Genomic DNA, 14,225 nt, shown 5'->3' with positions numbered 1-14,225 from the left:
GATACCCAGAAGAAGGATACTAACTGAATTAATTAATTAATTAACAAGTAGATAATTGGAAAATGTATGAATATAAGACAATTTAACACAATTCAGATTGGAGTTTATACAGACATTTTTGTCCATACCAATGAGAAAAAAATGCCTTCTGAATTTCATTAGATATCACCAATAATGCATACATATTGTTTAAAAATAGATTTCTGAAAGTTAATACTTTCAAATGTATTAAAATTTCCATCAAAGTAAAATTTTTATGAATTATGATCTGTTGAATATTTTCTAAGATCTTTCTCTAATTGGGTATGAACAAACACTCTACAGGCCACTTACAATAACATTTATAGATTACTGAGTAATGAATACTTAAAAATTTTAAATTTTTGTCCATCAAATTCAACTCTAGCAAAGGTATTCATGGCTAATCCATTTGGAATAAACTAATATTAATACTTTCCATTTGTTACCAAAATGTTGTTGATTGTATTTTTCTCTGTTTTTTCTTTTTTTTTTTTTGTGGTACGCGGGCCTCTCACTGTTGTGGCCTCTCCCGTTGCGGAGCACAGGCTCCGGACGTGCAGGCTCAGCGGCCATGGCTCACGGGCCCAGCCGCGCCGCGGCATGTGGGATCTTCCTGGACCGGGGCACGAACCCGCGTCCCCTGCATTGGCAGGCAGACTCTTAACCACTGCGCCACCAGGGAAGCCCTGTATTTTTCTTATATAGACATTTAAAAATGATTTTTGCTTTTGTACAAAAATTATTTAAAATTCTTAAAAAAAATCACTTGAAACATTTTACATGTACACATTTTCTATATTTTCTCTAAAGTTATATTAACATAAAGCAGCCTAGTGATTTGCTAATTTATTGATGCTTACACTTTACATAATAATATTAATGTTAATCTTTCCATATCTAAATGTTTGATATTTACATTCAGGAAAAGGAGAAAATGTCCACAAATTACTCATCAGAATATGCATCTCCTTTTATGATCTCCTCAGTCATAGTTACTTGCAATCTATTCCCCAGAAAACCTCCCATTCTCCTTAGAAAAAGGGAGATAAGTTGACCTAAAATAAAAATATTCATCAAGACATTTTCATATTATAAGAGTTGGCTAATGCTGGCCTTCAGTTGCCAGCCTTAAGAATATTACTTTACTCATTCACTCCCCATTGGATGGTAGGTCAGAAAAATAAAGGACTTGAAGTTGAAACTAGTCATTTATCTTTGTTAATAACCTGCTAAAATGGTTTCTGGGAGAAGACATCAATTTATTTGACTAAGATGAGTTTTAGATTACATATCATGGTCAGTTATTCTTATATCCTAAACAATGCCTCATAGAATGATAATTCACTGAAAAGTGACTTTGCAGAGTAAAATTTCTGATTCAAACTTTAAAGAAAATTAAGTAATTAGAAACATATGTCATTCAATTAAAATATTTCTAATTTAAATTAATAAGGCAAGCAGTAATTGTCTTAAGTGAGTAGCTAAACATAGTGATGATTGGTACATCTCTGCCTTATTTATAGAAACTCTTATATAACTTCTTATGAATGTTAATGCATTAATTTATTCAATCATTATTCCTTATATATAAAATACATGTTATATTCTGAAAGTTGTGCTCGACACTGGGATTACAAAGGTGATTGATACCAAGGGCTCCCCTCAAGAAACACATGAAGTAGTAGAACAGACATACATGTATTAAAAAAAAACATTTGCATACGGGGAAATAAGATCTCTGTATTTCTATACCCGAAATAATATTAAGCCAGATATATTAACAAATCCTTCTTAGAAACTGTTTTTCTGAAGATATGAAAAAAAATGCAATGAAAAAAATACAGGATGTATAGAAAAAAGAGTTTTAGCTATGACAACAGAGGGAGAAAAACCAAAATAAGTTTAAGAACCTTTATTTCTAAAGATGGCTATCCAGAGTAATCTCTCTTAAGTCATTTTTTAACATTAGGTATACTCAAAAATTTTTAACCTAATAAGTGATCAATATTTGATTTGGAAACAAATAAAAATTAATTTTAGGGATTTGTAATTCCCCTACATAAGAATCAGTTTGGATATTTATGGCCAAGTAGCAAATGGCATTATTTTTTCAGGTATAGTGTACAAAAATAAAGAAGATTCCACACACATACACACACACACACACACACACACACACACACACACATATACATGCTCAAACGTACACATCAAGCTAGAGTTTAAAAAATTGCTTTCCATTTTCTCCCAAACTCTGTCCTTGAGCCAAAAGAAAATGAACTCTCATTGCTCTTTTACTTTATATGCCAGCTGGAATTCTTTCACACCAACTCAAAGGTAGTGGAACTAAATACATCTTGCCCAGTGGAATAAAAACTGCTCTGCACACCTACTAGAGAATGGACTTGAGGATATGGGGAGGGGGAAGGGTAAGCTGTGACAAAGCGAGAGAGAGGCATGGACATATATACACTACCAAACATAAGGTAGGGAGCTAGTGGGAAGCAGCCGCATAACACAGGGAGATCAGCTCGGTGCTTTGTGACAGCCTGGAGGGGTGGGATGGGGAGGGAGGGAGACTCAAGAGGGAAGAGATATGGGAACATATGTATATGTATAACTGATGCACTTTGTTATAAAGCAGAAACTAACACACAATTGTAAAGCAATTATACTCCAATAAAGATGTAAAAAAAAACCAAAACTGCTCTGCATGTAGCAGAGTGGCTGGCAATTTAGTCTCTAGGCAGACTTTCTTTAGGGGTCAGTGTGTTTAGGATTATGTGTGGGCAGTGACCTAACATAAAGTCTTTCTGCGTAAGATTGTTAAGAGCCACCACTTCATGACTTCATAGCAGACTACTTCCAGCTTCCCACTCTGTGTTGAGAGAAGAGAAGGAATTGACTACAAAGCAAACTTTTGAAAATAATTTAAAATAGTGTTCTTGTTTGGAATTGGGAAATCTATCTGTAGCCTATCATTTTCCAGACAGATATCAGAACAGGCAGCATGAAAGAATACTACAGACTAGAATAATTGAACTAAATACTAGAAGGAGAAAAACAATAGATAATAAAAAGACGTGTGTTTAATTGAATTTTCATTTCGATTTTCCAAGAGTATTGTTTTTATTCCTCATTTTAGTGTTTGTGTCTTTTCCAGAACTCTGAATTTATTGATAACTATTTTATAAAATGAACTAAGCATGTGTGTGAGGAAGAGTTCTAATTTTGTAGTCACTGATTTTGAAGACTTAAAAAGCATGACAGAACACCAGTCAATGTTATAGTTATTTATTTTGTCCTACTAAAACTTCAGAAACATTATGTCAAGCCTTTGTAATTTTTTATGCAAATTTTTACATTTAAAAGTAAATATACTTAGAATATTGTTCCTTTCATGTGTTCTAAACAGTAATTACAAATAGTTCTAAAATATCCAGCTCTTAAAGATCCAATGTTTTCAATAAAACATGTCCACTATATTATATCTCTGTTTATAAAAATATAACTTACACATTGCCACATTATAGATTGAGTTACAAAAAGAGTAATATATATGAATAGTTTCCCTTTGTATATATGCACTATAGTAGAAAGCATTTAATTCTTATTTTTGTAAAATAATTATAGTTGTTACTCATGAAAAACTGTCATTGAATTTTAATTCTGGTTGGGACCATAATAAATTTTCAAAATTTTCAGACCTCTAACATGAAATATTTATAATTTTAAGGCTAGAAGTAATCTAGCCTAGAATTATTTACTAAAAACTCCTTATTTTAGAGATAAATTTGAAGTCAAAAAGGGCTTAAACTCTTCCATAATATTATGTAGATAAATAATAGCAAAATAATGAATAGACACCACGTTTATTTATTACTCAGTTATCATTTTTGTTCTTTTCCATCACTGGCTTCATAGAAAAAAAAAACCCTAAACAAGAAAATTGAATATAATTGGTGTATATATATTTTATATATTATTTCTGGACTGTCAAATGGCAACCCAACTCTTACTTCCAGGAATGTATTTTTTTTCTTCTCTTTTAAACATTCATAGGTATTCAAGGTTGAAAAGCTTTACCATGGAAGGTTACTCAAAATATGCTACATCTCTTCAATTTCCAGGCTTCCAGGGTGTTTTATATATATATATATACATATATATATATACATATATATATATATGTATATATATACATATATATATATCTCACCCTGAAAGTCTGTTTTATACATATATATATGTGTGTGTGTGTGTGTGTGTGTGTGTGTGTGTGTGTGTATGGCATCTTGTACATGAAGAATACAAAGATGTGGCAGACACAATCTTTATCATCTAGTAGCATATGATATGCAATACAGTGTGATCAGAAGACATGGATAAGGTACTTGAAGGTAATTAACAAAAAAATAATGCAATGAAAATAAGATATAAAGTACAATGAGAGGAAAAGAAAGGGAAAATAGTCGTGAAGAGAAAAGAAGGCATTTTATTAATTCAAAGAATTGGTTACAGCATTTATAATCTTTAATTTTTGTCTTCCATCATATTAGTATTGTAAAAGAAAAATGAAACAAGGAGACCTTAAAGATGGTGCAGGAGTAAGACATGGAGATCACCTTCCTCCCCAAAAATACATCAGAAATGCATCTACATGTGGAACAACTCCTACAGAACAACTACTGAAGGCTGGCAGAAGACCTCAGACCTCCCAAAAGGCAACAAACTCCCCATGTACCTGGGTAGGGCAAAAGAAAAAAAGAAAAAAAACAGAGACAAAAGAATAGGGACGGCACCTGCACCAGTGGGAGGGAGCTGTGAAGGAGGAAAAGTTTCCACACACTAGGAAGCCCCTTCGCGGGCAGAGACTGCGGGAGGCAGAGGGGGGAGCTTCGAAGCCGCGGAGGAGTGCACAGCAACGGGTGCGGAGGGCAAAGCGGGGATATAATTTTATTATATTTTACTCTATTTTACTTTACTTTATCTTCCTTCTTTCTTTCCTTTTTCCTTCCTTCCCTCCTTTCTTCCTTCCTTCCTTCCTCCCAATGTCCCTCCTTCCCACACATCCTCCCTTCCTACTTTCTTTCTTTCTTTCCTTCTTTCCTTGCCTTCTATTTTTCTTTCTTTCTTTCTTCCTTCCTTCCTTTCCTTCTTTCTTTCTTCCTACTTCTACTAATTCGTTCTCTCTACTTTTTCTCCCATTTATTCTGAGCCGTGTGGAGGAAAGGCTCTTGGTGCTGCAGCAAGGAGTCAGTGCTGTGCCTCTGAGGTGGGAGAGCCAACGTCAGGACACTGGTCAACAAGACACCTCCCAGCTCCACATAATATCAAATGGCGAAAATCTCCCAGAGATCTCCATCTCAACTCCAGCATCCAGCTTCACTCAATGACCAGCAAGCTACAGTTCTGGACACCCGTGCCAAACAAGTAGCAGAACAGGAACACAACCCCACCCATTAGCAGAGAGGATGTCTAAAATCATAATAAGTCCACAAACACCCCAAAACACAGCACCAGACATGGACTGTCCCACCAGATCCAGACTCATTCACCAGAACACAAGCACTAGTCCCCTCCACCAGGAAGCCTACACAAATCATTCAACCAACCTTAGCCACTGGGGACAGATGTCAAAAACAATGGAAACTACGAACATGCAGCCTGCAAAAAGGAGACCCCAAACACAGTAAGATAAACAAAATGAGAAGACAGAAAAACACACCACAGATGAAGGAGCAAGATAAAAACCCAGCAGACCTAACAAATGAAGAGGAAATTGGCAGTCTACCTGAAAAAGAATTCAGAATAATGATAGTAAAGATGATCCAAAATTTTGGAAATAGAATAGACAAAATGCAAGAAACATTTAACAAGGACCTAGAAGAACTAAAGATGAAACGAATAAAGATGAACAACACAATAATGAAATGAAAAATACTCTAGATGGAATCAGTAGCAGAAAAACAGAGACAGAAGAATGGATAAGTGACCCGGAAGATAAAAGAGTGGAAATAACTACTGCAGAGCAAAATAAAGAAAAAAGAATGACAAGAACTGAGGACAGCCTCAGAGACCTCTGGGACAACATTAAGCACACCAACATTCGAATTATAGGGGTTCCAGAAGAAGAAGAGAAAAAGAAAGGCACTGAGAAAATATTTGAAGAGATTATAGTTGAAAACTTCCCTAACATGGGAAAGGAAATAGTTAATCAAGTCCAGGAAGCACAGAGAGTCTCATACAGGATAAATCCAAGGAGAAATATGCCAAGACACATATTAAACAAACTGTCAAAAATTAACTACAAAGAAAGCATATTAAAAGCAGCAAGGGAAAAACTACAAATAACACACAAGGGACTCCCCCTAAGGTTAACAGCTGATCTCTCAGCAGAAACTCTACAAGCCAGAAGGGAGTGGCAAGACATATTTAAAATGATGAAGGAGAAAAAGCTGCAACCAAGATTACTCTACACAGCAAGGATCTCATTCACATTAGATGGAGAAATTAAAACCTTTACAGACAAGCAAAAGTTGAGAGAGTTCAGCATCACCAAACCAGCTTTACAACAAATGCTAAAGGAACTTTTCTGAGCAAGAAACACAAGAAAAGGAAAAGAACTACAGTAATAAACACAAAACAATTAATAAAATGGCAATAGGAACATACATATAGATAATTACCTTAAATGTAAATGGATTAAATGCTCCCATGAAAAGACACAGATTGGCAGAATGGATACAAGAACAAAACCCATATATATGCTTTCAACAAGAGACCCACTTCAGACCTAGAGACACATACAGACTGAAAGTAAGGGGATGGAAAAAGATATTCCATACAAATGGAAATGAAAAGAAAGCTGGAGTAGCAATTCTCCTATCACACAAAATAGAGTTTAAAATAAAGATTTTTACAAGAGACAAAGAGGGACACTACATAATGATCAAGGGATCGATCCAAGAAGAAGATATAACAATTGTAAATATTTATGCAACCAATAGAGGAGCACCTCAATACATAAGGCAAATACTAACAGCCACAAAAGGGGAAATCGACAGTAACACATTCATAGTATGCGACTTTAACACCCCACTTTCACCAATGGACAGATCATCCAAAATGAAAATAGATAAGGAAACACAACCTTTAAATGAAACATTAAACACAATGGACTTAATTGATATTTATAGGACACTCCATCCAAAAACAGCAGAATACACATTTTTCTCAAGTGTTCATGGAACATTCTCCAGGATAGATCATATCTTGTGTCACAGATCAAGTCTTGGTAAATTTAAGAAAATTGAAATTTTATTATGTATCTTTTCAGACCACAACGCTATGAGTCTAGATATCAATTACAGGAAAAGATCTGTGAAAAAATACAAACACATGAAGGCTAAACAATACACTACTTAATAACAAAGTGATCACTGAAGAAATCAAAGAGGAAATCAAAAAATACCTAGAAACAAATGACAATGGAGACACGATGATGCAAAACATATGGGATGCAGAAAAAGCAGTCCTAAGAGGGAAGTTTATAGCAATACAAGCCCACCTTAAGAAGCAGGAAATATCTCGAATAAACAACCTAACCTTGCACCTAAAGCAATTAGAGAAAGAAGAACAAAAAACCCCCAAAGCTAGCAGAAAGCTAGAAATCATTAAATTCATATCAGAAATAAATGAAAAAGAAATGAAGGAAACGATAGCAAAGATAAATAAAACCAAAAGCTGGTTCTTTGAGAAGATAAACAAAATAGAAAAAACATTAGCCAGGCTCATCAAGAAAAAAAGGGAGAAGACTCAAATCAGTAGAATTAGAAATTAAAAAGGAGAAGTAACAACTGACACTTCAGAAATAAAAAAGATCATGAGAGATTACTTCAAGCAACAGTATGTCAATAAATTCGACAACCTGGAAGAAATAGACAAATTCTTAGAAATGCACAACCTGCCAAGACTTAACCAGGAAGAAATAGAAAATATGAACAGACCAATCACAAGCACTGAAATTGAAACTATGATTAAAAATCTTCCAACAAACAAAAGCCCAGGACCAGATGGCTTCACAGGCGAATTCTATCAAACATTTAGAGAAGAGCTAACACCTATCCTTCTCAAACTCTTCCAAAATATAGCAGAGGGAGGAACACTCCCAAATACATTCTATGAGGCCAGCATCACCTTGATACCAAAACCATACAAGGATGTCACAAAGAAAGAAAACTACAGGCCAATATCACTGAAGAACATAGAGGCAGAAATCCTCAACAAAATACTAGCAAACAGAATCCAAAAGCACATTAAAAGGATCATACACCATGATCAAGTGGGGTTTATTCCAGAAACGCAAGGATTCTTCAATATATGCAAATCAATCAATTTGATAAACCATATTAACAAATTGAAGGAGAAAAACCATATGATCATCTCAATAGATGCAGAGAAAGCTTTCAACGAAATTCAACACCTATTTATGGTAGAAACGCTGCAGAAAGTAGGCATAAAGGGAACTTTCCTCAACATAATAAAGGCCATATATGACAAACCCACAGCCAACATCATCCTCAATGGTGAAAAACTGAAAGCATTTCCACTAAGATCAGGAACAAGACAAGGTTGCCCACTCTCACCACTCTTATTCAACATAGTTTTGGAAGTTTCCGCCACAGCAATCAGAAAAGAAAATGAAATAAAAGGAATCCAAATCAGAAAAGAAGAACTAAATCTGTCACTGTTGGCAGATGACATGACACTATACATAAAGGATCCTAAAGATGCTACGAGAAAACTACTAGAGCTAATCAATGAGTTTGGTAAAGTTTCAGGATACAAAATTAATGCACAGAAATCTCTGGCATTCCTATACACTAAGGATGAAAAATCTGAAAGTGAAATCAAGAAAACACTCCCATTTACCACTGCAACAAAAAGGATAAAATATCTAGGAATAAACATACCTAAAGAGATAAAAGACCTGTATGCAGAAAATTATAAGACACTGATGAAAAGAAAATAAAGATGATACAAATAGATGGAGAGATATACCATGTTCTTGGATTGGAAGAATCAACATTGTGAAAATGACTCTAGTATGCAAAGCAATCTACAGATTCAATGCAATCCCTATCAAACTACCAGTGGCATTTTTCACAAAACTAGAACAAAAAATTTCACAATATGTATAGAAATACAAAAGACCCTGAATAGCCAAAACAATCTTGAGAACGAGAAATGGAGCTGGGGGAATCAGGCTCCCTGACTTCAGACTATACTACAAAGCTACAGTAATCAAGGCAGTATGGTACTGGCACAAAAACAGAAAGATAGATCAATGGAACAGGATAGAAAGCCCAGAGATAATCCCACATACATATGGTCACCTTATCTTTGATAAAGGAGGCAGGAATATACAGTGGAGAAAGGACAACCTCTTCAATAAGTGGTGCTGGGAAAACTGGACAGTTACATGTAAAAGTATGAGATTAGAACACTTCCTAACACCATACACAAAAATAAGCTCAAAATGGATTAAAGACCTAAATGTAAGGACAGAAACTATCAAACTCTTAGAGGAAAACATAGGCAGAGCACTCTATGACATAAATCACAGCAAGATCCTTTTTGACCCACCTCCTAGAGAAATGGAAATAAAAACAAATATAAACAAATGGGACCTAATGAAACTTCAAAGCTTTTGCACAGCAAAGGAAACCATAAACAAGTCCAAAAGACAACCCTCAGAATGGGAGAAAATATTTGCAAATGAAGCAACTGACAAAGGATTAATTTCCAAAATTTACAAGCAGCTCATGCAGCTCAATAACAAAAAAGCAAACAACCCAATCCAAACATGGGCAGAAGACCTAAATACACATTTCTCCAAAGAAGGTATACAGACTGCCAACAAACACATGAAAGAATGTTCAACATCATTAATCATTAGAGAAATGCAAATCAAAACTACAATGAGATATCTTCTCACTCCAGTCAGATTGGCCATCATCAAAAAATCTAGAAACAATAAATGCTGGAGAGTGTGTGGACAAAAGGGAACACTCTTGCACTGCTGGTGGGAATGTGAATATGTACAGCCACTATGGAGAACAGTATGGAGGTTCCTTAGAAAACTACAAATACAACTACCATATGACCCAGCAATCCCACTACTGGACATATACCCTGAGAAAACCAAAATTCAAAAAGAGTCATGTACCAAAATGTTCATTGCAGCTCTATTTACAATAGCCCGGAGATGGAAACAACCTAAGTGCCCACCTTTGGATGAATGGATAAAGAAGATGTGGCACATATATACAATGGAATATTACTCAGCCATAAAAAGAAACGAAATTGAGCTATTTGTAATGAGGTGGATAGACCTAGAGTCTGTCATACAGAGTGAAGTAAGTCAGAAAGAGACAGACAAATACCGTATGCTAACACATATATATGGAATTTAAGGGGAAAAAAATGCATGAAGAACCTAGGGGTAACACAGGAATAAAGCCACAGACCTACTAGAGAATGGACTTGAGGGTATGGGGAGGGGGAAGGCTGAGCTGTGACAAAACGTGAGAGAGGAATGGACATATATACACTAGCAAATGTAAGGTAGATAGCTAGTGGGAAGGAGCCGCATAGCACAGGGAGTATCAGCTCGGTGCTTTGTGACCGCCTGGAGGCGTGGGATAGGGAGGGTGGGAGGGAGGGAGAAGCAATAGGGAAGAGATATGGGAACATATGTATATGTATAACTGATTCACTTTTTTATGAAGCAGAAACTAACACACCATTGTAAAGCAATTATACCCCAGTAAAGATGTTAAAAAAATAAATAAAAATGACAGACCAAAAAAAACTGTTATTAAAGGAAATGACAAAACCTTTTTTTAACAGTTACAATGAATTTAATAGAACTTTAAAATGATACTGTCAGTTATATCATTTCTATGATTTGGGTCAAAAGAATGTGTGTGTTTTTGTTTGTGTGTGGTATTTATTTAATTGATAGGAAATGTCTCTCTCATTTGCAAATCTGTGACTCCCTTGTGGGGAGTGTATAGGCTGTGCCCCTCTGTGAATTCACTGTCTTAGGATATATTTGAGACAACGGGGAAGTTAGGTTTACTCATTCAGAGTGTGTCTGAATGGCACAGGAATGATAACAACAACAAAAATAGTACATTTTTAATGCAACAAAAGCATACATTGATTATTGATAACAGGTATCTTAATCCACTAAATTATTTTTTTAACTCAACATCAGGGTGATATGGCAAACTTTTTTTAATATCAGTTCTTAAATAAGGTGGAATACACATCCACATAAACATACATATATAAATCCAATGTTAATTTTTATACCAACATGGAAGTACAGACAAGTCCTCATTCCTACAGAAGACAGATAGATAATCTTAAATTATTTATGTATCTGAAAATAGATAAATAACATATGTACACACACAAAAACATACATACTCAGTAATCATTTTTTGAGGTTAATCTCAGTATGAATTGGGACCAAAATTGTTTTCCTGTATGGTTAAGGCCTTTAATCATCTACTGTTTTCTCAACAGACAAGAAACACCTTTATAGTTATTGGAAGATAATGTAATCTTATTAATGCAATTCAGTGAGAGTTCTCATTTGTCTAAAAACAAGACTCAAGGGAAATTCACTGGAAATTCATGACTTCTCCATTTATGTCACTAGATGATGTGAAGGCTTTTGCAAGTATTTGCTCTCAAGATACACAAATCTTCTTTGAAATTGACATGATGTTAATTTATCATCATATGAATAATCTAAATTTATGAGAAATATGAAATGATTTAGGTTCACTGACTGTTGAAATACATTAATTCACCTCTGTTCTAAATGATTTTTCAATTTGTATTAAAAACCTTAAAGATAGGTTGTATATTCTTAGATTTTCTAGAAGACAGTTGAATTTAACAAACTATACAAAGCTTTTCTCATTAAAATATTGTTTATATCAGAATAGATATTACTCATGTGTATTGAAATAGAATTCTTGTAGTGTATTAAATGACATGACAGAGAGGAAAGATTTCTTTCTGAGGATTACAGTGCATTTAAAGCTTCCCTTGTAATAGCACAGGAAACTATACTCAATATTTTGTAATAACCTATAAGGGAAGAGAATCTGAAGAAGAATATATGTGTATGTATATATATATATATATATATATATATATATATATATATACACATATATATGCATGTATAACTGAATCACTGTGCTGTACATCTGAAACTAACATGATATTGTAAATCAACTATATTTCAATTAAAAAAAAAAACTTCCCTTGTATATTCAATCAGAAAGATAACAAGGTAGTATAATATTGTGTTAAGGATCTTTGAAATATGTTACAAGTATCTTATAGCCTAACAACCTATATCTTGATATAGGTATATATGATAAAGACAGTTATTAAAATGACACATATATTTAAATTTATAGCTAGTACCATGCCTAAAACGAAAAGTTATAGAAATGTTGACCAAAGCATGTTCAGCATTTTTCACAGGGCAAAACTCCTGTGAGAGGGGACACATCTTTCCTTTGCTAAAGAGCTTCATGTTAGCATGTGATGTCTAGATCTCCTGCAGCTAAATGAAACTGCAAGGGGAGATACCATTAGCACACTAAAGATGGTAGAGCAATAAACATGGAAAATGTCTGTTTCTTGATAGTATTCTTGAGCTGCTAATTCAACCAAATTTAGTGCCATTTGCTTTTTGACTTATGTGAGCTAATAAATCCCTTAATGTTTACATTACTTTTCATAGGAATTCTTTTATTTCTGTCTGATAGTATTCTATCAGATATATATATATATTATTACATGAACCTTCACAGAAATCCTGAGAAGTAATTATTAATGCCATGGTACCAGTAATAAATTTAGTATTTGAGGGAATACTACCTTGCTTCAGTCAAACAGCTCATAATTTGTATAATCAGTATTCAAACCCAGGATTTCCATGCTCTAAATTTTATGCCCTCAGCCATTATTCTAGTCTTTCTTTTTTTTTAGTGATGAATACAATACTGTATGTATTAGCACAATTTATTTAACTGATGGACTCTTGTTTGATATTTAGTTTGTTTTTTAAATAATATGGTGGATATCATTAATAAATATTTCATTATATCTAATGTTTCCCTTAGAAGTAATTACTAGAAATAGAATCAGTAGGTCATTGTTTATGAATACTCTAAAAGTGTTAATATTCTGAAATAACTCCTATATTTTCATTCTCCAACTGCTTAAAAAAGTTGCTCCCTTCATTCTATCTACCACTTAGGCTAAGATTGGAATCAGAAAGGAGGAAGGATGACATAAGGAATGTCTCAGTCACACAGGCAAGAGAAGAGCCGTTACTTTCTATTATAGTACAGTGCATCATGGGAATTGTTAAAAGATTAAGATGATTGCTAAAATAATCAGAGAAGCTTTTTCCTTGTTCTCTTTTTGGGATGCTGTGAAGACACCACTTTACAAGTTGCCCTTTCATAATGGTAACTACATTAATATAAAAAGTGATGGAAAGAGTCTGGATTCATGTTCTCAAACTGCCCTTAGCTCTGTGCAGTGGGAGAGACACACAGAAACTCCTGCATGCCCAAAGGATGAGCATCCAGTTTGTGAGCCAGACAGAAGATATCATTGTGGATGCAAGAGTGAAGTTATCTGAAAATCTTCTGAGCTGCAAAGTAAATGGGAGGTACAGCCAAACTGTTTGAGATTCACAGAACTGCCAGAGTCAAGGTATGGTCAAGTCAAGAGGGAGAACTACAGAGTTCTGCCTAAGTTAAGAGAGAACAGATTATGAGTTATACTAGCAGTAGAATTCAGTTTAGGATCACATCAGAATGCCCAACAACAAGACTAGACAAACCACACTGCAACAAATAACCACCGGTACACACCAAATACCTAGCATAAGTCTAAAGGTTCCCTGCACCAAAATGCCACAAGATCACATAAAGTTTCCTATATTGGTCACCATCTTGAAGAGAAGCAGGAATGAGAATAAATCTGAATGTTTGGGTTATCAAAGAGTCTAAATACCTAAAGAGACATTTGAAATTTTGGATCAAATTGAGTACGCCATATCAGAACACTTTGAGTTTTTATTCACCTTCCTAGCT

This window comes from Orcinus orca, chromosome X (assembly GCF_937001465.1).
Source record: "Orcinus orca chromosome X, mOrcOrc1.1, whole genome shotgun sequence".
NCBI classification, from domain to species: Eukaryota; Metazoa; Chordata; class Mammalia; order Artiodactyla; family Delphinidae; genus Orcinus; species Orcinus orca.
This window is presented reverse-complemented; position numbering follows the sequence as displayed.